Here is a 24,925-nt window from a genome sequence, read left to right as displayed (position 1 = left end):
GCAGTATATTAATGACTAACCTGGTATTGTGGATTGGTTATTTCAGTTGTTCTCCTGACTGAAGTTTGGTCTGTTTACAGCATCCTGCCATGCGACTGCATTTGTCCCTAACCATCAGGAACCTTCACGTATATCTTTATCGAGTGGAAAAGTGTTAGCGTTCATCCTCCAGCTTCACTGTGTTTATGTTATGCTAACATAGCTGTGTAACTAGCTACGTAGCACATCATTACATACCACCTAGCCCAACTTCCGTAACCTTACAAACGTCACTGCTGTTTAGTTTTCTGTCTTCATTTAGGTTGGAAGTGATAGCAGAGCTGTACGTTTGAATTTTTTCAGAAATCTCTCAGTCAGAACATGCTATATAATGTTTAGGTAACTAGCGAAACCATCGAGCTAACTTCCGCTAACTTCCTGCTAACTTCTACCTCCGTTAAATGTAATAAATTCTGTTTTCATGGATATCTGGATGTTAAACTTAATAGTTACACCTGGTAAAGCAGCAATGCTGATCGTTTTATTAAAGATGAAAGAATTTAGACAGGTTTTAACTCTAAGTGATGCTGCAGCGTTCGTTTGACTTTGGGTCCTGAAATAGACCCAGATTACTCCCAGATTTACGAGCACCTTAGTCCGACAAATACGGCACCATTTTTACAAACCAATTCTGGTTCATTCGTTTTACTCAACGATCTAATTTTCTTATTGTTGCCCAACATTGTACCGGTATTACCATGAACGGTATAATATGGCCCAGCCCTACTGCCGACTGCCTGTGCTACCCCTCAGCCTCCAAGTCGATGCATGCACGGCATGAGCATCTTCGGCGACTTCCTTGAGTTCTTGAGTTATAGCATTCACAAGATTTTCAGAGAACGTGATCTGTGACCTTGTCCTTGAGTTCATGGTCACTGAGATTCAAACTTGTCCAAGATTTTTGGTAGATGCCCCTATGGTATGAATTTCAAAAATCTCATTCTCAAGTTACCACATTCACAAGAGTTTCAGAGTACCTTACCACAGTACCAAGAGTACTTGTGGTATGACTGTGGAAGTCCAAGGTGACTTTCTTCTTGAGCTGTTGCAGTCACAAGATTTCCGATAGCTGCTCCTGCCTGAGTCTGGTTCTCACAGAGGTGTCTTCCTGTTAGAAGGGAGTTTTTCCTTCCCACTGTCATCAAGTGCATGCTCAAAGGGGGTTATCTGAGTGTTGGGGTTCTCTCTGCATTATTGTAGGGTCTTTACCTTACAATATAAAGCACCTTGAGGCAACTGTTATTATAATTTGCCGCTGTCCAAATAAAATTGAATTGAGGAAAGTTTTCACTGAAGCTTTTCACTAAAGCACAGACAGTAACATGTAAAGGAGCGTTACTGCATTGCCACTTTTACTCAATTAAAGGATCAAAAGTTGGAAGCAGACCCAAGTCTCATGTTTCAAATGCAGGTTTCCGTGTGCAAGTGTTCTGAGACTTAGAGCTCGATACAAAAAGATAAACTTGGCCAAGTGGAAAAAGAATAAAAACAGAAGGGTGGGGTTTGTGTGAAAAAAAAAACGGTATGTCACTGGAAAGGTGTTTTGCTTTTTTCTTTTATTTCCTCACAAGATAATTGCATGCAGAGAAAACTCAAACTCTTCCGCTGCTAAAGCTGCCAACAGTGAGAACACTTCATCTGCTGATGCATGCATGTGATGATAAGTTTAAGTGTGTGTGTAAGTGAATAAGCTGCGCGACTTTGTTAGTGTCAGTGGGACATAATTGGCTCACAATAAATCATCAGTGCAGCCTTAGTGAGAGAACACCATCTTCTCCTCCACCTCTACCTTCCTCTCGCCTCCCCTTCTCGCGCTCTCGCTCTCCTTGGTGACAGCGAGGGAGCAGCCGATTCACCACATAAACACCCTGCTCCCTCTATTTATTTGCTCCGAGTCCAAAAACTGCACAGCATAAGGAAAAAATGATAGCGGGTGGGAGGGGTGCAGGAAGAAGAGTGAAAGAGAGGAGAAGAGGGAGGTAGACAGACAAACACACACGTACACTGCAGATTTGGCTGCACACACGTGGACAGGGCGCGCACACGTGCACGCGCAGCACTGCACACACTCCTGGTTGAGCATCTAAATCACATTAGCTGCCTGCCTTCAATCCATCACTCCCACAGACAAAAGCACATGGTGGAGAGGCAGGGAAACTGCATGGCAACATGCATAACCACCCACAAACAAACAAACAAACAAGCAAGCACACAATCAGTCACGGAGCAGCTGACACACCTTGAATCCAGACAACAGCAATAAAGGTGAAAGCACTCCTTCCTAAGAAAAACAAAACAAAACAAAACTCCCCAATCACAAATCAGCCTGCATTCACTTCCATGCACATCACTGTCAGTGCATAACAGCTGCACATTCAGGGATACACTCATTTGGCTCTGCTGCTGCTGCTCTGTAAAAAGTTGCACTTCTGTCAAAGAAAACCAACAACTCCATAAAACCACGGTTGCTTTAAATATTTAAAGAGGAAGGAGCTAAGCACGGGCAGAACGACATCTTGAGAAATCTTTCTTTTCTGTCTGTATCAATCTTCCTTCCCATTAGAGGGGGGTGGGGTCCTTATCTAAGCGTGTTTGTGTTTGTGTGTCCGTGTAGAGCCAAATGTTTGTTAGAGGTGCCTCTGATCTTGAAGACAGTGCGGGCTAGGGGCTCCTTACCTAATGGGATGCATAGCAAGCGTGCATGCAGGGTTGTGTGCACCCTTTTTGTGTGTGTGTGTTTTCTCTAATGGCCTATCTCTTGGGTAAGGTAATTGGCTGGTAAGGCAAACGAGAGCTGATGGAAGAGAAGAGACGAGATTTAGGGAGCAGCACAGATTCAGTGTGTGCTCTCTATATTATAAGAACATATGGTGCCCACTGTGCAGCAGGAGCAGGCAGAGCACCACAGCGCAGCCCTCATCCACTCGTCTAGCGAGTCGCTCTCTCAGCTCCCACTGTTCTCCCTCCCTCTCAGTCTCCGGCTCTGTCTGGTTAACTCAATAACATCCACAGCCTCCTTTTCTTAGTTTGCTGCTCTTTAAAAAAAAGAAAGAAGAGAAAATCATCTCATCCTTTTTTCTCCTCCTTCATCTCTTCCCAGATGACCGGGCTCAGGCTCGCGTCTCCTCCACGTCTTTCTTCACTACAGTTATGCCCACTCAACTCATCGCAGAGCTTAATCTAAACCAAAAGGGATTACTTCAATCGCATTAAAATCTGAAAACTGACAGCGCCATCTCTGCTGTGACTGGCATTTAGGCTGTGTTTACACATGCACGTGTGCAGCACAAGACACACGCTGGAAGAACTCCCTCACCAGACTGTCTACATGTGAACAGAAGCAACAATTAGACAGTAGTACTCCGCCGCACAGTGCGGTTACGAAACTGCTAGTGACCGAATATGCAGCTGCAAGCCCGTGTGTGTGCGTGCGTGCACGCGGCATCAAAGCAGCGAGCGAGTGGGCTGCTCTTTTAGTTGGCTCATAAAATCATTTAAAAATCGGCCCGCTGCACACAAACACACACGCAGATGCACGCACCCCCAGCCGTTTGATGTGTAATGAGAGAAACCATTAGCAATAAAAATGGGCTCTCCCCGCCCTGCTGCTCAGCAGATCTTACTCAGAGCCACAGTTACGTGTCTATTTATACATTCACTCTTCTTGAGATTTTCTTCCTCTCTAACAGGGAGCAGTTTGTGCAGCTTACACCCAATAAGGCTGCATATCTGCTGCCCTTCCTCTCCCTGTGTCTTCTTCTTCTGCTGCTTCTGCTTCTCTACCTCTGTCTCCTGTTCCCATCCCCCCTCTCTCTCTCTGGCTGTCTCCTCCCTCCTCCATACCCTTCCCCCAGCTCTTTTCTGCTCTGTGCCTCCCTGCCTCTCTCCCTCCCCACCTCTCATCAGGCTATATGCAGCAAGGCACAAATTCATGGGGGGGGGGGGGAGTGAAGGGGAGCCTGAGATAAAGGGAAAGATGGGGGGGTTCAGAAAAGGCAAGATGGTTTGAACAGAAAGAAGGGAAAGAAAGAGCGAATGACAGACTCGCTTGGAAAGAAAGGAGGAAGGGGGTGAGGCAAATAGAAAGTGTGAGAGAAAGAGAGAGAGAGCGTGAGGGGGAGGAAGAGGGAAGGGAGCGTTGTTGGGAGAGCAGTGCTGAGGAAGAGGAGGAGGAGGGGGAAGCTCGCTCTTGTTAGAGCAATGGGCGTTCCTCTCCTCGATTCCTGTGAGGTCAAAAGTTTACCGTGGTTTTAATTTCACCTTTCCGCAACCAATCAGAACGCGTCTCCGGCTGCTGGGGGAACTTTGACCCATTCTGAGAATTTGACTGTAAAGATCTGCAGCTCGCCTCTGCTCCTACGGTTTTTCCACTTTATACTTCTGTTTTTTTTCCCCTCTCCTTTTATTATTTGTTCCCACCTTTTCCAAGCACACCTCCCCCTCCATGTTTCTTTGAAACTCCTTGATCACAGAGGAGCAAAACAACAAAAAACCCCTAGTGTTATTGTTGTTTATCTAAGGGCATAGAAGAGGAGAGAGGGGAGGAGAGAAAAAGGGGACTTTTTTCCTTTCTTTCTTTCTTTTCTTTTTTTTTTGCATTTCATTTCAGTACTTTTCCTCTGCTTTCCAAATGAGATGCCACATAGGCTGCTTAGGAGTCGCGAAACCACAAGATCAACAGCTTCTCCCCCTCAAAATGAACAATGCACACCACATTCCTCGTTAATGTCACTTAAATACTCAACAGAGGAGACACGCCGCGCTCGGTGTGACCGAGTAGTAGGCTTGCGCGCGCATGTGTGTGTGTATGCACAGGCATGTGAGCATGGAGAAAGTGTAAGTGTGTATCTGTGAAGGGGGAGGAGGCTGCAGTTAGATCATAGCATCAGAGAGGGGAGGGGCAGCTCTGCAAATAGAGCAAGCAGAGAATCAGCTTGACTGGCAATGGTAAGCAGAATGGCTTCGAGCCTCTCGTTAGAAGACGAGGCCTGGCGTGCTTGTGTGTTTTTCTATTGCTTGCTCGTCTGTGTGCGTGTGTGTATATGTGCGTATTTGATTAATTAACGGCCACCGTCAGTGATGAAGCTCCCCGTTGCTGTATTCTCCCCACCTCGGCGGCACAATTGCCTCCACCCTAGTCCTCCATCCACCCGACTGCGATAATAAGGCACATGCACACGTGCGAACGTGGGTCCTCGGGAAAGCAGCAAGCTGTAAAACCCCGCAAATGTGTGCGGATGAAATAGCAGACGTGATGAGATGTACAGTCACATTCCACCTGTAGCCGACTTGGATGCTGCCTTTCCATCCTGTTCTCCACCCGGTAAAAATGAATAAATAAATGTAAAAAAAAGTGTTACTTGATGTAAAGGACGTGTGGTGTTATTCTCCATTGTTTTGTACAGACAATGAATTCCAATAAGAGACTAAAAGCAAACATAAATTAGCCTGTTATCAAGTTTTATTTCCACCTTATATTAGAGCTCACTGTTGAAGTTTTTATAAATGAGCCACATTTTTGTACTGATGACTTTCCTTAATTTTGATGGCACTGCTTTTAACCTTGAAAAAGAAAAATGTTCATATATTTATTAAAGGGGCCTTTAACAAATATAATTAAATATTGCCGGTGTTCTCTTTCTTTTCTTTATTCCCGGAGACTACGCACCAAATATATGTCTTGTAAAGGTTTGGAGTTGAGCGCATGTGTATACTGTATACTGCTTTTAATTTTCTCATCAATCTCATGAGCACCATGCTGATTCCATAACTGCTTAACAAACGAACTATTTACTCACACCAAAGCCTTTTAAAATGATAAACAGATGTTTATAAACAATTAATAACATCACGTCTTCTATGGGAATCCACAGGTTTGGATCTGAGAGCAACAACTAACAGTACACTGCTGGTTTGGTCTAAAGCTCCACTCTATCAGGAAATAACACAGGCCTTTTCTGTTTATTGTTAAATTCTGAAGCTTTACAAACACTTTGGTCTAGAAGTAGTGGAAAACGTTTTCTATGAGCTTTGCAGCAGATGTGACAGAGAATTTTCCAAACAACTTTCCTTTGACCTTGATAAGGCTGTGGGTTATTAGATGGAAGATGTTTTAACACTCAAGGAAAACTGTAATGGAGCAATTAGGAAGTTGAGAAAATATCTGAGTTGTTATGACATGAAGTTGCAAAATGGGCATGTTTTGTTAAGGAAATTATTTGGTTATTCACGCCTCCTCAAGCTTAATGTTTCTTGCAGTAAAGCTAAAAATGATGAGGTACACGTCTTCAATTGCCTGTTAATGCAAATATCTAATCAGCCAATCACATGGCAGCAACTCCATGCATTTAGGCATGTAGGTGTAAACCGAGAATCAGAATAGGGAAGTGAGGTGATATAAAGTAACATAGTCAGTGGTGCCAGATGGGCTTTAAACTGCTGATCTACTGAGATTTTTCCACATAATCATTTCTGGGTTTTACAGACCATTTCTAGGTTTATCCAATGTGCAAGATTTCTCTGGGTGCAAGTGCCTTGTTGAGGTTAGAGGCGAATAACCAGAGTGCACTGAGCTGATAGGAATGCAATAGTAACTCAAATAACCACTCTTTACAACCATGGTAGGCAAAAGAGCATCTCTGAAAACACCAGCAGAGGACCACACCAGGTGCCCTTCGTGTCGGCTACAATTTACACGGGCTCACCAAAACAATAGAAGATTGCTGGTGGTGGTGGTGCTTTGGGCTCCTTAATACCAAATGAGTGTTGTTTTTACCATGCCCATCTCTTTATAACTACAGTGCACCCATCTTCTGATTCTGATCTCAGATCATCTCACCCTGGTTTCTTGAACATGACAGCAAGTTCTTTGTACTCAAAAGCCCTCTACAGTCACCTGACCTCAATGCAATAGAGCACCTTTGGGATGCGGTGGGATGAAAGATTCACATCACAAATGTGCATCCATCAAATCTGCAGCTGCTGTGCAGATACTCAACAAGGTGTTTCCAGCACCTTGTTGAGTCTGTGACACAAATAATTAAGGCTGTTCTGAATGCAAAAGGGGGCCTGACAAATACTAACAAGCTGTACCTAATATAGTGACCAATGAGTGTATATTCAATTCCAATTGCACAACAAAGAATAGAAACGGGAAAACGTTTCGCCTTTTTTCCCCCTCATAAATGATTTAAATACTACATGAGAAATGCACTGAATCACACAAATTTTTAACTACATCGCTATTTAGGTCACTTATCCATAACAAACAAACATATATGTGTATATATAACTAAATTAAAATAATCTGAGGCATGCTGAGTTTATGATCGACATGAATGTGTGGAAGCTTTTTGTCAACAGAAAGCTACAACGTTTGAAGGATGTGCAGAGGAACCTCAACTTTATAAACCACTTCTGGAGTCTCAAGTAGACAGATTACGTTACATCTCATCTCGACTTCCAGCAAGCCCTTTCATTCTTTTCTGTTTGACCGTTTCTAATAAGTTCTTAGGTCACACGGAGGTGCCGTGGGCTGTTTTGTGTCATGCTGAGGAGGGCTGACAAGAACTGTTAACGTGTGTAATGTATTTCAAACATGAAAAGTTATTAGTTTCCAGTTTTAAATGCCACTATTACATTAAACACATACTTTTAGTCTATGCAAAACTCTTGCAAAAAGACACACACAAAAAAATGTTAAGTATTCCAGAAGGAGTACAAACACAAACACTTATACTGGTCTAAGTGCAGTAGTAAGGTCTGTAGCACCTTGCCTGAGGGTGAGAGGCCTCAGTGTTACCCAAGGGTTTAGGGTTACACAGTAAATGGACTGTTTGAAAAACACTTGAAATTTAACAATGTCAACTGCATTGCCGATTCTTCTTCTGCTTCAAATCCCTAACCCCCCTGTGGCACTAAAACCAAAAGTCTTTCCCACTCTCCCCCCGTCCTCCTCGTCTTCTTTCTGTCTATTTTTTGTGCAGGAGAAGTAAAACGAAAATGTGAGGCCTTGTGGAAAATGTAGCGTCACTGTGTCCCTTACCCAAGACCTCACAGTTTGTTTTGTTGGTAAATACAAACCACACAAGCTCTGATAATACACACACACACACACACAGACACACACACACACGCACACACACACACAGTATTTGTCATAGCACCACAATCACACAGCAACAAGTTGGTCGACAACCCCCCCCCCCCCTTTAACTCCTCCGGCTATTTTTCTGTTCTTTTGTGCAGCTAAGTGTGTCAGGACAAAGGTTAAATGCAGAACAGCAACAAATTAGTCCAGACCAGACAGAGCTGAATATATGTACGTGTTCATGAGTAAAATGGTGTCAAAAGGACACGTAAAGCATCAGAAGACATGAAACAGGCCGCATGGCAAGGGACACACACAAAAAAAATCTGTGGTAATAAATAGCCTGTCAACTAGTTTCCTGGCTTGGGAACAAATGTCGTCCAGCCAAACTGTTCTGTGAAAACTGATCTCAAGGTAATGGAAGAAGCTCTCCACCGTAGACTCAGAAAGGATTATTATTATTATTTTTATTTGGAGCTAAAATACTTTTGGACACAGGAAACAATATTCAGTCTAACAGATACGCTGAGAGTTCTGTTTCTTCAGGATAATCATTTGCTAAGCACATTTTTGCTTGTTAATGTTTTGAAATGCTAAACTGAACTGGAAGTGCAGCAAGCCAAAGCAACAAATTTGGTAAATAATAGTTTAATAAGACTCAGGTCCCACTGTGTGACTAAAATGTCAAACGCCCATCTTAAGCCATTTTCACATCAGCTTTGCACCATTTCAGGAGAACCAGGTTGTGAAACTCAGCAGACACACTCCTACACAACTTCACTGGTTTCAAAAGAGGATACCTGTAAGGATACACTCACCAAAGGGTGTGTAGTCATATGTACTTGTTGCTGCAAATAAATATAAAGAAGAAGAAGAAAAACACCTGAAGTGAGTCTGAAATGAAGAGATAATCTGAACGAAGATGATTAATAAATAAACAGGAACTTTCCAAGTAGTCGTCACTTGTTGTGACATAACCACCTGAAAGTTGTATGTGATTAATAAATGTGTGCTCACACTTGCCTGCAGTTTTCCTGCAGGCTACATTTTACTCAGGCTGGTGGGTAGCTGTAAGTTCCTGATGATCATCGAGAGCATTCTCAAGCGGAAGCCTAAAATTTTAGCCAACTCAAATGAGCCACTTTGAACTCAACGCTGCACATCCTCGGGCCCCCAGCAACACACCTGCGAAATGTGGATGAACTGGATAAGGGAAGGAGATACCGCCAGACACACAAGCATATAAAGTTCATAAGGTTCATTCTGAATGTGAGCATCTGTAAAGGATCTGTCTGCCTACAATTTGAAAAGTTTAAGGTGGTCATTGTTGTTAACTGCTCTGCTGAGGTATCGCAGTGGCACGCACTCCACAACAATAAGTAGGCAACGGTCCTTCGTCATTGGACATCAAAGTATATTTGAAAACGTATGTTTTCATTTTAGATTTTTACTTTTTCCATCCGTCCAAGAGAAGAGCACCATCTGTGGTCACTTTGTTAATTCCTTTGCTCTTGTTTTTAAAGTTCAGCCGCCGTTCACCATCTAGCTCCAGGCTTTCCCATCTCATCGCCGAGTCTGACACATTCCAACGCCGCTGTATTGGGCGACAGCTGACGATTGCAGTCCTTCGTCTGCTCTGGAGAACAACTGTGAGCTGGAGGGCCACTCTAACTAGAACCTGTAGCAGGTGGAGAACTGCTTCATTATCCGCTATGCCGAGCTCAGCGGCTCTGCAGAGCAGAACAAGGACTACCATCACCAGCTGGCGTCCACGACAGCGGCTTTGGAGTTCATCTGTAGGATAACTGACTCACTGAGGAAAAAGTTGTTTATTGTTACTTTATTCTGCATAAAATAAACGGCAAATAAAATATTTGTAGAGGAGAAAGTCGACTACATTAAGGAAGATTATGTGCGTGCAGATCTGTGGAAAACAATCCAACTACAACTTGGTCCGAGTGGACTACGACATGGAAGTAAGAACTAGTCATTTGCAGTCTCGGCATTAGTCCATGTGCACATCCATTTTTCCCTTGAAGGAGTCTGCAGTGTCAGAGACAGGCCAAAGTAACTAACTAAAAAGAAATCATGAATGAAGAAGGTGTTTTGTACAGTTCAACATCACAATCCAAAATAGAACTGGCAACAGCAACAGATCTTTACCTACAGAGCAACACAGGAACAAAAACATTACACTGTGTACTCCTGTCATTTCTTAGAAACATTCTTAGAAAGCCGAACTAAATTAAAGGGTGAATTACTTTGTAAAGTGATTGGGGAGAGATTCGTTTTTGTCACATGTCCCCAGCACTGTAAAATCTTTAAAGTGCTTTGGAGTGCTTGGCACTTCCTGAAATCGTGAATCTTTTACTTTAACTGGTCTTCCCGGATAATTTTTCATCTTCTCACTGATACATTTTTTAAAAATAGCTGAGCTATTTTTGAGTCTGAAATCTCACTACCTGAGTACGCTTGACCACTGCCCACAGGTGCAAACCTCCAGTCTGTACATCAGCAGTCAGATCACGAGAAGAGTTTCCCTTCCTCGCACTACACAACACTCAGCCCAGCATTGTGCATGTGCACCACTGACCAGAAATAAAGGTTGAACTCGAAGTGTCCCGCAGGTAAATTATTAATGGCTTGTTTTCTTTTCCTTCCCGCACCCTTGCTCTGCCTCTATTCATCTCCTCTCCCCTTTTTCTCGTGCCTTGATTGTTGTTTTCTCACCATCGTCCTGCCATCCCCACCTTCTCCTCCTCCTGCCGCTCTCTCTGCGTCCTCCCTCCCTCTTTTTCTCTTTCGAAGTCTAGCGTAGATATGGTGCTATTTTTAGCCTTTGTAAAATAGGGAGAGAGATCGTACTTAGCTAACACGTACTCTCCACAAGGCCTTTATTGGAGACCTGTCATAGATGTGTGAGAGACAACGGTTTTCAGTTAACACATAAGAGGGTGTTGTGTGTTTCCACTGCGCGTATGTGTGTGTGTTTACTGTAGTACCACATAAATATAGCTAAGCTACTCTCCTTCCGGTAGACTGGAACGTCCTCCATGTCCTTTGTTACGGATACAATCTTTGATTCAAATAAAAATAAAGAGTGCCACCACAACAAAAATTCAAAGCACATTACAAACCAAATTATACAGTTATGATGGGTTAACATTTGTGTGTGTCTAAAATTAACAGTCGCTGCCAATAATTTCCATGGCAAAATTTGGAAGGTGAGAAAATACACAAATGAACTAACAACTGTTTTAATATTAACCTTCATGTTAAGTAAATCGCCTTTAGCTCACAGCTGGAAATAGTCTGCTTTGGGTGGGTTCAGACTACAGGAAGTACTCTGTGGTTTAGGTAAGCTGCCCAGATACAATGTGCAGAAGATGACACACACAATGCCCTTCCATTGGCAGTAAACTACCACCTGCACTATTCTCACGTCGGCTTAATTCACACATCACACGGACTGTTAAATGATGTCACTGCAGAGCTTAGACATTTGCGTTATTTGGCTGTTAATGTCTAATATATTCAAGGTTGCAGTGGATCTACGAAAAAGGGCATTAGACTCTGGAAGACCTGTGAAGGTGCCCTGTGGCTTTGGCACCAATACCAGAAGTTCCTGGGAGTTGCAAGTTACGTGCTCCAACGCATTTACCAACATCCTGTTGCTGGGTCGTGGCTGGTCCTTAGAGCACTGTGGTGCTCAAAACGGCTAACTGGGAGCCAGCTAACTGTCTGGAGATCCAGTGCTTATCAAAGTTCCAACATTAAACATTTTAATTAGAATAAAATCTAAATATCGAGTTTTCCAATTCCATTTCGCTTTTTTTTTCTCTCTCAGAAAACTGGAGGAGTCTTACCAGCTCAATAACCATTAACAGCCCCTTGAATCTGTAGACAAGCCGAGCCTGAATACCTGATGGTTACCTGAGCAGGTAGCCGAGTCCAAGAGGAGATGATATTTCATCCTAGGGATCCTATATAGCGTTGATCTGTCACAAACAGCAGCATGTTTACACAGTGTGCTTAAACAAAATCAAAGCCTTCTTTTTGGGTAAAGTCTGATGTGTTCGACAACAGCTAAAAATACACAATCAACAGCTATAAAAAGCATCTAAAAGCGGAGCATGAGAGGAATAGGAAATTTTATCTCACTTTGCATCAAATCAATATTTAAATTCTGGCCCCTTTCCCTCCACAGAGAGCCTGCGAATGTCACCGCCTGTTTACTACGACTCGGATCTCGCAGGACTAACAGACTCATTGGAAGTGAGAGAAAGAAAATGAGAGGGGTGGATAAGGTTTAAAAAGCAAAACCTGATTTAACTAAAGACACTCCCCCTGCCTGAACTGAGCTCGAGCACACGGAGGGACTTCTTTCTGCTTCCTAGCTTGGCCGAAACATGCGCATAGCTATATTTAAGCTGATATCGTATTTATTTGTATTATTTTGTTCCAATGTACAGCACTTTGTGTCAGCTGTGGTTGTTTTAAAGTGCTTTATAAATAAATATGGATGGATGGCTGGATGATAAGTCCAGTAGGGAACAAGTTAATTTCCAAATTAAGTGCAGTTTTTTTTCCTGCAACCGATCGACTGGTTAAAGAGCGTCAACTGTGTTTCACTGCAGTAAGCTAAAAGTAAGCTGACCAGAGGTTTGCACAAAAAAGCCTTTGTGACATCATAACAACAACAATGTGACCTCAGAGGGTAACCGGAGGGGCAGCCAATATAACGTAGCACACCCGGCCAGTGTGCTGCTCAACACTGCCGTGGTGAGGTGGGGGGTTACAAGCTTTGGGAGTGCTCCACCACTACCCTGAGTTGAGCGATGCTGCTGGTGACACGGGGAAAAGGAGCTAGTGATGTGTGTTTATGTGCGTGTATACATATATGTGAGTGTGATAGAGTGATATGGGGGGGTCGGTGTGGCATTTAAGGGAAAGGCAGTGCAGGAGTGAATTAAGTTGACGAGGTGGTCACATAACAGCCGGGTTCAGGCAGAGTTGAAGCCACTTGCTTGCTACGCTGCAGCTGGTAACATTTACCTCATCCTCTACCCCATAAATGTGTGTGTGTGTGTGTGTGTGTAAAACTCTAAAACACATAAACTAGGTCTGGATTTTACAATGGAAAATAAGTAAAAAAACAGAACTCCCCTTGTTAGAGACACACACACACACCCCTCTGAGGACCCCTTTAACAGGCATCTGTTAACTAAGAGCAAAGAGAAAGGTGAACCTAACCTCCTCTTGACCCGAATGTCTGACTCTCCTTTTGATTGGGGCTCACAGAAAGGTCACCGATTGTGTTTTTCTAACTTTTAAACAGCCATCCACACACTATGCTACACTATAACGTCACCGACCACAAAAAGCGATTCTTCCCTGCGCTTCCCCAAAAATGTTTGACTTTGTCAAAAAAATCCAGCTAAACTCTGCGTGCACCCAGAAAAAAAGGCAGGAGAAGAAAATCTAAAAGTTTGGCACACTTTAGATTTGAATGCATTCTGTGACCTCAACAGCTGAGATAATATAGAAACAAACTATGCTGACACTTTAAACCTGACGATCCGTGCCATTATTAAACTTCAGGGGTGGCGTTTTATTATAAAGTGACTACATTTGATTAATTTGCCAATTTATTCATATGATCTCTGAATCAATACAGCAAAGCACACACAAAAATAAGCGATCGACCACATTACGTGTCTCGTCTTGTGGTGACTGCAGCTGCTAGATGAGGGCGCATGTGGCCTCCCATGTGTCATGTACCCACTCAGCTCTTTTCCTCTTCACTGTAATTTTTTTGTGCCGTCCTAATAAATTCACTGTCACTTGTGTCCGCTGTATGGCACAAGTGTGTGTCAACACAACCAAATACTGTTAATATCATTCTAACACAAATCTTTAAAGCATAACAGTGCATGGCCCAAGTCTATTGAGGACATGTCCTTGCTCACCCACATTTGTCTTCTGACAGCGATACAAAGACATGAACAACAACTGGACCCCTCAGGATGAATTTTAATCAAACTGGTGATGCTTTCACATTTTCTCTACAAGCAATTTGTCCTTTTTTTTTTTTAACTTTACGACAAAAACAAGCCAAAACCTCAATTACATCCTCAGCTTCAGGTACAGTTGGTGTTTAGTTTAGTGCTTATTAGGAAAATGAAACCATTATGACGAACACACTAAACATTATAACTGCGAAACATCAGCACTGTCGTTATGTACAAGCACGCCGGCGACAACGTCGCAAGCTGTAGAGCTGCGATTCAGCGGGCATTTATCACACAGTGCCTCGCTATTAATATCATCCAACAAAGATTACCGTTAGACTCAATTTCCTACAATGTGTCGTGCGATGAAGCGGCGTGATTCCTCGGTGCGCGGGATTGTTTAGTGCACACTGTGTGCCGCGCCGAGTCTAGTCAGCGCCTGCAAACATGCAGCAGAGCCCCCCCAAGGGATGCTGCTGCAGCCCTCTGAGGGGAGAGGAGAGAAAGTGAGAGAGGAAAGGAGGTGGGAGAAGCCCCAGGTAGCCTCACAGCAATGCACCATTAGAGAAAGGAAAACACAAAGCCAAGCTCTGCTGCTCTCTTCTTCTCCAGCCACCGTACCCCCCTCTCTGTCTCTCTCTTGCACTGACCAGCTAAATATTTTATCAGCTGGCAAAAGAACCTACAAGCCCCAAGGCCAGGGGCTTCTTTTTTTGTTTGTTTCTTTATTGAGGAAAGTAACTGTGTGTGTGCGTGCGCGCGTGTGTGTCAGAGACGAGGTGGAGGCAGGGCCGAGTTTGTTCACCGACCACAGCGTCACTGAAGTGCTTTTGATTGGTCACTTTGAAGTAGTTCTTCTGTTCTCTCTCTTTCTGTCTGTCTTTCCCTCCCTCTCTCCTCCTTTCTCTCTCTCTCTCCTCCTCTCTCCCTCCGTACATCCTATGTGCAGCATGCTGCTCGGTTCAGAGCTGGATGAACGACCTTGAGCAGGCGCACAGGGCTGTGTTGCCATGGCAACGAAGCCTCGCACAACCAGTAACAGCTGGATGCAACAGCACTCCCTGAATTTTAGCGGGAGTCGCCACGTTAATAACGACTCTCTATGTCTCCTCCCCCCTCGTCTACTCTTCGCTCTCCCCTATGTATCCACCCCCCCCCCCGCCTAACACTACCATCCACCCACCCACACACACACACACACACACACACAATAAAGAGCTACTATTGTAAGAATACAGTTTGTTTTCTTTCAGATCTTAACACATAAACTTATTTAGTTAAAGTGCAATGACTCAGACATCAGAAAAAGTTTAAAAAAAAAAAGTCTCAGCCAGGAGACAAAAACACACTCAAGAAGACAAAGGTTGAGGTGAACCGGGGCGAGAAGAGAAGACAGAAATCAAGAGTGAACCACAAGTAAGAAAACAAAAGACAGAACACGGAGAAGCGCACCGAGATAGGCACTTGACATTCTTCTCACAGAAGAAATAGCTCTCAGAAAAATAAAGCGGCAGAGGACATGAGCTGCACTGAGGCATTCTGGGGAAAGAAAGGAAACAGAAACCAAGGATACACTCTGCCAGTCCATCAGATCATCCCTCTCCCTCTGTGTGTCTCGCTATCTATCATCGCTCCAACTATGTTTGATATTTAGTGATTCTATTATCGCATAAACAGTTTTTCAGCTACCTGCTTTTACACAAAATTAATTTTTCTACTGGCTCAATTACACAACTGACTCCAGATCAGTGTTAAAAGACATGCAGTAAGTGGGGTTAAATTATTGATCATTCTAAATTGCTCATAGGTGTGAATGTGAGTATGAATGGTTGTCTGTTTCTCTGTGTTGGCCCTGCATCCGGTCCAGGGTGTACCCCGCCTCTCGCCCTATGGTAGCTGCGAAAGGCACCAGGGCCCTCATGACCCTGGAAGACTGAATGGATGAATGGATGGATATTAACATGTTAATTTTCCCCAATAAAAAAATTATCTAACTGGTCACTGCTTAACTCTTACTAGTCAATGATGTTAAAAAGTTAAAAGCAAAAGTTCAACAAATGAGGTCTGTTTTCCAGTGTTAGTTTGACAGTGCTCGCCTTTGACACACGACAAAAGGAACTATATAAACAGGTGTTTATATAAATGTTAAGGTCAAAGTTATAAAACAATGGCCTTGGCTTTAGAGGGCCGACCTTGAACTGAACACCCTCTGTCACTCCCTGTGCCGCTCCCACTCATTAGTTTTGCTCATGTTACCAATAAGAATAACATATTTCAAAAATACCAAAAGCTCAGTATTCTTTAGTATAGGTTCATTCATTTGCAGATTGTTTTCCACCAACCACTGTAAAAAACAAAACATTGCACAGGGGTGGTTAGAAGACAAAAAGGTCTAGGCAGCAGTAAATACCAGACCAAAACAACAACAATTAACAATTACAAAGGAGCTGACATATAAAATACTTCAGAATTTTCTAAATTCAAGAACTTTTCAAAAAAAAAATTAAGCAGTAATAACAGTGCTTCCAAAGGGATGGCCCGTCTATATTTGTCAGTGTATATTGATTAGGGAAGGCCCAACAAAATGGGAGATGGAAGTAGTTAGAATGACGGGTGTGATACAAATGAAAACTTCAAAAAATTCTGTAAATTATTAGTCTTGAGCCGAGCATACATGTTTATATGTAAACACATAAATATGTTCACATTTAAAATTGATGAAAGCTTGTGTTTTCTAGGAGGAGGAGCGGATGAGTTCTATATATCTAACAACTGTTTGTCACTTCATTAATGTTACTTTAACTATTACTGCTTGCAGCTATCTTTTAAGACTGTTTTTCTTTACCCGGACATTGGGATGAGTCGGTTTTATATGTAATTTGACTTTAAGGTGGAAATCAGTCATACAGAACGTTGCTTTTTGGGTAAGAATTTGATTTTCAGTTTCAGTTTTATTACAGTCTTTTTTAAAATTTGCATTTAGTGTCACAACTTGGGTCACTTTTCTTATGCAAGAGCTCTCCTCCGAAAAAGAAGCACACCTCTACTTTAAGAAAAAGTAAGAGACATTGTGTTTCTTTCAGTGTTTTCTAATGTTCTAGGCTACATAAAGCCCTCTTGCACTTAGTAGTAAATTAGTTATTTGCACACACACTCACAAAAAAGTGTGACTTGCACTTGGAAGTGTGTCAGTCTCCACAGTAACTGGCAAACAAGCTGTTTCATCGTCCTGCAGACAAAAGATCAAAACTTGCACTGAACTTGTATTTGGTTGGGATTTAATTTAAAATCCACAGAGGTGTTGTACAGAGGTAAAGTTAAAAAAATGTTATAACTGTCCAAATACTCAAGACGTTACCAAACTGTGTATATATATATATATATATTTTTGGTTTTGTTTTGGGAGGTGTTATGTGTCGCAGCATCTTTTGAAAATAATGATCAGTGATACTGCAGCTCAACACCGAGAAATCAGAGAGATGTGTGTCGCCATCATTTCTTCTCGTATCGTCTTTAATCATGGAAGCACAACAGCTTCCTTCACATTGACTGTGGGTAGAATTTCTGGTTTAAAACTGTTAGCTTGAAGATACAATATAACATATTTGGTACCAAACATAAAAACCAAAGTACAAATCCCTTGTCTACCTCCAATTTGTTATCAGATGAATAGCTGTAGTGTGTGACTCTTGATAACTTGGCTTGTTGGTTTCTGACTCAGAAGGAGATCCATACTGACTAGAACTAGGTGCTTGTTTGAGATCAGTAACTGCATTTATGCAGCACTTTTTTAGTGCATTACACTACAAGCCACATTTGACCTTTTCACATATTAAGATAGCTATTTACTTATTTTACTAAAACACTTTTCTGTGCTCATGCTGTCCCGTGTTAGGTAGTGTAGAGCAAAATGTGTCTGTAGCACCACCTGCCAGATGTAAGTTTATATCTAAATGTTTGGATTGAACTGGCCGTCCACTAAAGCGCTGATCTCACTGTTGGCCAAGAAGTTTTGTACTGAAAACACACAAGTGGAACAAATGAATGAATGTGTGTTATCGGCAGTGCCGCATGTGATTTTAATCATCTTTCTGTAATGCAGTAATGTAACGCATTACTGTCCTATATTGAGTAATCAGATTACAGTTACAATTATGTAATTATTTGTGTTACAAAAGGTTCTTCAATTATCTGCACAATGGGTGAAAAAAACACAAATTTTCATTTTCTTGCTTCTTTTTTTCTTGCACAACAAACAGCACATTTCAGTTTGAGCGCAGGTAGGAGGAAAATGATGGAGATATGGACATTACTTTTATTTTTATTGCAAAAAAGTCACAAGAGCCTGACAAAAGTAAAGTGCAAACTCCATCCAGGATAGAAACAACTATCCACTACTGCTAATACAACACTGGGTCTACACAGAAGGATCTCCATGACAGAACCCAGAGTGACTTTACAGCTGTGAGTGTACGCAGATCCCAGCCCAGCAGCCAGAACCTGATCTTCAACAGGCTCTGGCTGCCTGTCGTTGGCTGTGATGAGTTTGTGTAAGTGTATGGGACTGTAGCCTATGGTTTATACTGTTAACTGGTAATTATGTGACAAGGCATTTCAGGGCACGCAAAAGTAATTACGAATAGTTTCAAAAAATTACTTTCTCCAGGAAGTAATTAAGTAACATCATAGACTACTTTAGAAAAAAAGTAATGAGTAATGTGAAGGTTTTTTTTTTTACTTTTTCTGACTAGTGACCCAAACAGAGGTTCCTACCCATATGGAAAAGAAATAGTAAAACTTATATGATTTACTCATGAAAGTGGCCACTTTCTCATTACTTTCATATATTGTTTTAGGAAGTATCCAAAACATACAAGTTTCATTTTTCAAGGGATCTTATATCTGTTTTCACTCTTGTATGCTTTTCATACAAGTTTCACACAAGACAGATACAAACTTTATAAGATTTATATATATCTTTTCCATATGGGGAGATACAGCATTGAAGCACGTCAATAATTACATTAAGCCCCTGTCACACGGGCCAAGATCAGTCAGTGAAGCCCTGGCAGCTTCCAGCTAGGGAAAAACCTGTAGTCTCTGACAGCTGGTGAGTGGTTGTGTGAAGCTGATTTTTCTTACTACATGAAACTGGTTCACAAAGAGGTATATAGTGCTTCATTTTTAATTGCTTTGGTTGCTAGCAGATTATCGTGGTTGTCTATAGTTTGTATGGAAGAAGCTGACATGTCTCCAAATACCAATTACTCGCTAAGTGGCGCAACATGAGCGTTGCCTTAAGGTGCTTTATATTGCAAAGCGAATACCCTACAATAGTAGAGAAAACCCCCAACAATCAGATGATCCCCTATAAGTAAGAACTTGGCAACAGTGGGAAGAAAAAACTCCCTTTTAACAGGAAGGAATGTCGGCAGCCAACTCCTGTGAAAGGAACAGAGAACGTTCTGGTTCTCTGGTTTCTAGTCTTTTGGTTTCTTTGTTAATGTTCTGGTTTCTGTCTGTGTTTCTTAGTTGCTCTGTCTCCCCTGTTTGCTGCGTCCCCTTGTCAAGTCCATGTCTGTGTTATGTTTCCTGTTTTGCTTTGAAAGTCCGTGTCTCATGTTAATGTATCTGGTTTTGCTTCCCTTGTCTCGTTAGCCCTGATTTGCCTCAGCTGTGTTTCCCTCCTGTCTCTCATTCCCTGCTTGCTCCCTCTGTGTATTTAAGCCTTGTGTTTCTCTGTGTCAGTGTCGCAATCTACCATCTAATTATGCTGTGTGTTCTGCCTGTCAGCTTTTGTAGTTTTCAGTTTTGTTTTATAATAAATCTAAGTTTGAGTTTACCTTCCATCTCCGTGAGTCTGCACTTTAGGTCCTTCTTACCACCACTCCTGCCTGCACACGGCCTACACATGACAAAAGTTGCTACTTCTGTAACGTGTACGGTGGTGTAGGCACAGCTTTTACTTTGAAAGTAAACATTTTCCATTTCTTGTTTGCATCATGCTTTTATAAGTTAAACTCCTGCTCCATGGTTAGTTAGCAGCTGGGATAACAAGCAAAAGATTCCGGTGCGGTTCCAGAAGGAGTGACCCCTTGTAATGATGGGAGAAACCATAAATACTTTTTGCAGACAAGATGAAAACTTTGGTGACTGTAGCGATCTACAAACAACGAGAGCAATCACAAGGTTTTCAGTGCAGCTCTCCCTTTGCAACTGATGTCGCACAGCATCAGCCAGGAACTACACGCCAACCAATCAAGGAGGGTAAATTTTTCTAAAAATCTTCGGTTTCTAGGGAGAGTCACCAAATGGTCTCCAGGTCTCAGGTTTAGGTCTTGGTCTGAAGGCTTGCAGGTAGCATCATGTGTATTTAAAGATGCACTATGTGCACATCACGCAACCATCATCCATTAGGTATCTGGGCTTCTACTGAATTCAAAATAATTTTCATTTATTTTTATTATTATTATTATGAATTATTAAGAAATCTTGGAAACGTGTATTTATTGAAAATGTAACTGATCTTTTTAATGAAGAATCACTCTTAAATTATATCAAAATGAATATAATTCAAGTCACATTACGCAAAGGCACTAAACTAAAGATGCAGCATCATGATGGGGAGTAGATTTGGGCTTTTAGTGAAGGGCAAACAGCAGAGTAGTCATTTAAGCTTAACTGTCCCGTTTTACTCATTGGTAAAAGCCAGAGTTGGAATTGAAAATTAAATTTGATGAACTGTCGAGCCCTAGAGCGCCCCGTTTTATAACATAAACGTGCAAGTAGCCCAGTAGGCTTATGTGTAATAAGAGTATGATTATAAATATTTCTTCATCACACAACACAAGCATTATTTAGCTCAGTAATCCAACTTGAAAACAAGTCTTTTTAAATTCTACTAAAGGGTTATTGAGGAAAAATATATTTCTATACCCGAATGTAAAGTAGATTTTTGTACGCTTATTGAAACTTAAAATACTTTATTGTCAGTGAGGTCAAAATATTATTTGGAAAAAAACCCTGCAAATCAGGTGCCCCAGTATTCATCGCTGGAGTGTTGATGTTTAAGTAAAAGACAGGTGGACAAAAATGAGTGAGATTTAAATATGAGCACCCGCTCCTCTATAGAGTGAAATCAATGAGAGCTGGTGAAGATTATTTCCTGTTTAACACATACTGACATGTCAGAGAGGGGCCCCAGCAACAACAGGACAACAGTTAGCTCACTACTCTGGAGCTGGGGGAGGCAAGGGGACAGCGAGAGACATGCCACAGAGAGAAGAAAGAAAATGGCAAAGAATGTGAACAATCTGAGGCAGAAAACTTCCTGAGTCCACAATAGAGGTGGAAAAAAACCCACACACACACACACACACAAAACCCCAGAAACAAGCGAGCAAAGTCGAGGTGGGTAAAAACGAGATTGACCAAAGACCAGGACGCAGACAAAAGATGAGAAATACCAGGTGGAATTCCAGCAAGAGGCTCCACCTGAGCCCCTCCCCTTTCGGTACACACCCCCTCCTTCCTCCTCTACACACACACTCACAGATTCCCAAGCTCCCAGGCTAGTATGTGATGTCCTGCTTCTCTGCTTCAGCCTCACGAGCCCTGCCCCCAGTGCCTGACCCAGTCACCAGCATCCCCTGCTAACCTCTGTCCCCTTTTTTCCCATTCAGCAAACATAATGCATCACTGTCACCCTCCTCCTCCTTGTCAATGCATTCATCCCGCCATGCGCTTGGCGAAACCCCTCATGAGTCCTGGCGGCTCGCTCACAGCACCTCCCTGTTCCCATTGCCTTCGGTTCCTTGTGAGCAGGTTGTAGGCGTGTGTGCGACAGCACGTGTGCAGAGACTTGGTCCACAGAGTTGACTGTAAATCTGTCAGAAGATGGGTGCCGTGCAACGAGACAACGGCTCCTTGCTGCGACACCCAATTCCCCCCCCCCTCACTTAGGTAACAGACGCATTTGGGGCACAGAGCTGAAACAATTACTGTTAATAATAAATTCCTGATTAAAACCCCGTCACGAGCAGCAGCCAGACAGTTCGGAGAACATTTGACTAACTATACATCAATTAAATTAGGAGAATAGAGCTTTCAGTAAGTGGCTTAACAGGACTGAATATGAAACATCAGTAAGATAAACAGAAGAGGCTAACTGGCCTGAAAGTGTTTATTTTAGTTGTCTTGTCATCCGTTATTTACTAAATAATTTTTTTTCTGTAAAAATAAAGTCCACCTCTGTTTGCCAAAGCCCAATGTCACACCTTTAACTGCCCCAAAACCCAAGTTTACTACCATTCCCAAACAAGAAACCAGCAGCTGCTCACAATTTAGAACCGGCAATCCTAATGGATCAAATATGACGTCCATCATATTTTTTCTCAACTCTTGTCTCTACCAGACCTTTCTGGAATAACAACTGTTACTTCTGGATTTGTCTGCTTTTTCCAAGTTCCAGTTTTGTGCATGCACCAAAAAACCCTCAATGAACTAGCAAGGACACCCTCAGCCTAACATTAAAGTAAGTTATGGTGCAAAGTGTCTACCACTGAGCTACTTACAAGTTGCAAATGAAAAGCAATGTTTGAAGTCAAAGAATGATAGGCAAATGTTTCCCTGCAGAGTTTGCATGCTATTCTCTCGGAGTCATGCCCTTCCTCTAGAAATGATCCCACACTTTGGACTTCCTGCCTGACGTGTGTAATTACTATCTAACTATAACGTCTGTTTGCAACTCAGTTTTCTTCCCCTTAATCGACCAACAAACGAACCAACATCTGGTCAACAAACTCTTCCCATTGGCTTAATATTTAGTTGACTATTAGTTTGTTGTATAACTGAATATTTCAGCCAATTAAAATAGTTCAGATTGTTATAGTAGCTGAAACTTGAACCCATTTTTATTTTCATGTAAACCTTTGGGGGGGGGGGGGGGGGGGGGCATCGACAATAACCAGTTAGACATTGTAATGTCATGCATCACTAAATAAGCATGGGGAATTCTCTGGTTGCAGCATCTCATCTGTGACTCGCTGCAAGTTGACATCTTTTGAGAAGGACATCTGTGAGTGTTGAGCTGTCACTGTCTTTAACCTTTAAATATTTTATATCTTATAAAAGAGACTAATGAAAACTATCTTTGTTAGCTGCAGCCACGTTTGGACACGCATCTAAATTTAGACAGCGACTTCAATATAATCAACTCAGCCTCACATCCCTCACCTGCAGCATCACTCCGATTCAACCTCTGTTTACACACACTGAAGTGTACGGCTGCTATTATCCAGTGTGAGCTGGGGCTCTGGTGTCATGCTCAAGGACACAGTGCTTTCCGGCGTACGCACACACACACTTACACCACCGGCTGGCTGTTTCAGGGATCAAACCGCGCACCTTCATAATTGCAGAGCAGCGGGTACGCACAGGGCCACGTTGCTGCCCCCTGCAGATATACAGTTAGAGACATTACTGAGGATGAAGCAGATGGCAGGAGGGGTTATGAAGGACCTAACAGGAAAAAGACACCATCACGACGACCATTCACCGTATCACCTCACACATTTTAAGGCAATGCATGACCCCTTCGTGCACTGCTGACGTGCACACTGGAGACACACGCCGTAGACCGGCTGCACTTTATTTATTTGAATTTAATCGGGCTGCAGGCTGGCTGAGCGGCTGGTTGACTGACGGTCACCGTCGTCTGCCTCCTTCCTGCAGCGCACGTTTGTTGTAAAGCGACCAGCAGAAATACAGCGGGAGCCGCTTTTACATACAGTAATGCAGCCGAGTGTGTTTGCACGCTCCTGCTCATCAAACATCCCGGTCCAAATTCCCTCACGTTGCGACAGCACCGGGCTCAGCTGTTTCCCACCGACTGTCGCGGACAGCGAGCAGCAAGCGAGAGAAACCGGTTTAAAACAAACAAAAAAAATCACCCCGTGTTTTTGCGTTCAAGCGCGAGCGTGCGAGTCCAAAGCATGTGCTGTCCCAAAACTTATTCATGTTCTGCAGCAAATCTACTGGAGGCACTATTGCGATCCAGCGGCTCGTGCGTAAACTGGCGAGCTTGTGCGATCAAGTTAAGTTTATGAAATGTGCCGAACGTTCAGCCGTGCTGCAAATAAGCATGGCACCGAAACACGCACCGCATCACCGTTACAAACTGGGGGCAAATGTTTTCTGTCATTTACTTAAAAAATAATAATAAAATAAAATATGTATTCTGTGCCCTCCGCACCGCGCCGATGCCAATATTGTGTGCGCACTGCCGCTGGAAACCCAAGTCAAGACATTTCCGTCCTCTATTGAAATGCAAACCAAACGCAAAGTCTGGTCAAACTGACTGAATAGGAGCGCGCGTGCTGCACGTACTTACCTCGTGGACGTATCTCTCTCCCGAATCGATAATTTCTTCTTTACACCATTAACTCTCCGCCATCTTCGGCTCTGTTTGTTTAAATGGGAAACACTCCCGAAGCCCAAGAAGCCAGTTCTGTAAGTTGAGGCGTCGCTAGGACTTGTGGGTAAACGAGTTCTTTCTAGAGGAGCCCCGCGCTTCCGGATTGCTCGTCCAACCCGGATACGGACTACAGGCAGACTCCACCACCACACGGGGGAAGGAGGAGGAGTGGAAGGTAGAGGTGGAGGTGGAGGAGCAGGCACCGTCTGTCTAGCAGCGTACAGACGGATGTGAGCGACGAGAGGGAAGATGCCACAGTGTGTGTTATCAGTTAACCTCACTGCACGAAAAGCAAACAGCTGACTTGTTTGT

At 42.8% G+C, this 24,925-nt stretch overlaps 1 protein-coding gene across 1 annotated transcript in view; it reads right to left on the bottom strand.

The window, feature by feature from the left end:
* Positions 1-24,725, bottom strand: part of LOC102789026 (nuclear receptor coactivator 3-like) — a 66,128-nt gene extending 41,403 nt beyond the window's left edge. The window contains exon 1 of the mRNA XM_006796498.3: positions 24,530-24,725. The gene's annotated coding sequence lies outside the window, so the exon portion shown is untranslated. The remainder of the gene's footprint in view (positions 1-24,529) is intronic.
* Between the last annotated feature and the right edge of the window lie 200 nt (positions 24,726-24,925).

The sequence above is a fragment of the Neolamprologus brichardi genome, chromosome 20, assembly GCF_056152115.1.
Source record: "Neolamprologus brichardi isolate AB-2024 chromosome 20, ASM5615211v1, whole genome shotgun sequence".
Lineage (NCBI taxonomy): Eukaryota > Metazoa > Chordata > Actinopteri > Cichliformes > Cichlidae > Neolamprologus > Neolamprologus brichardi.
This window is presented reverse-complemented; position numbering and strand designations above follow the sequence as displayed.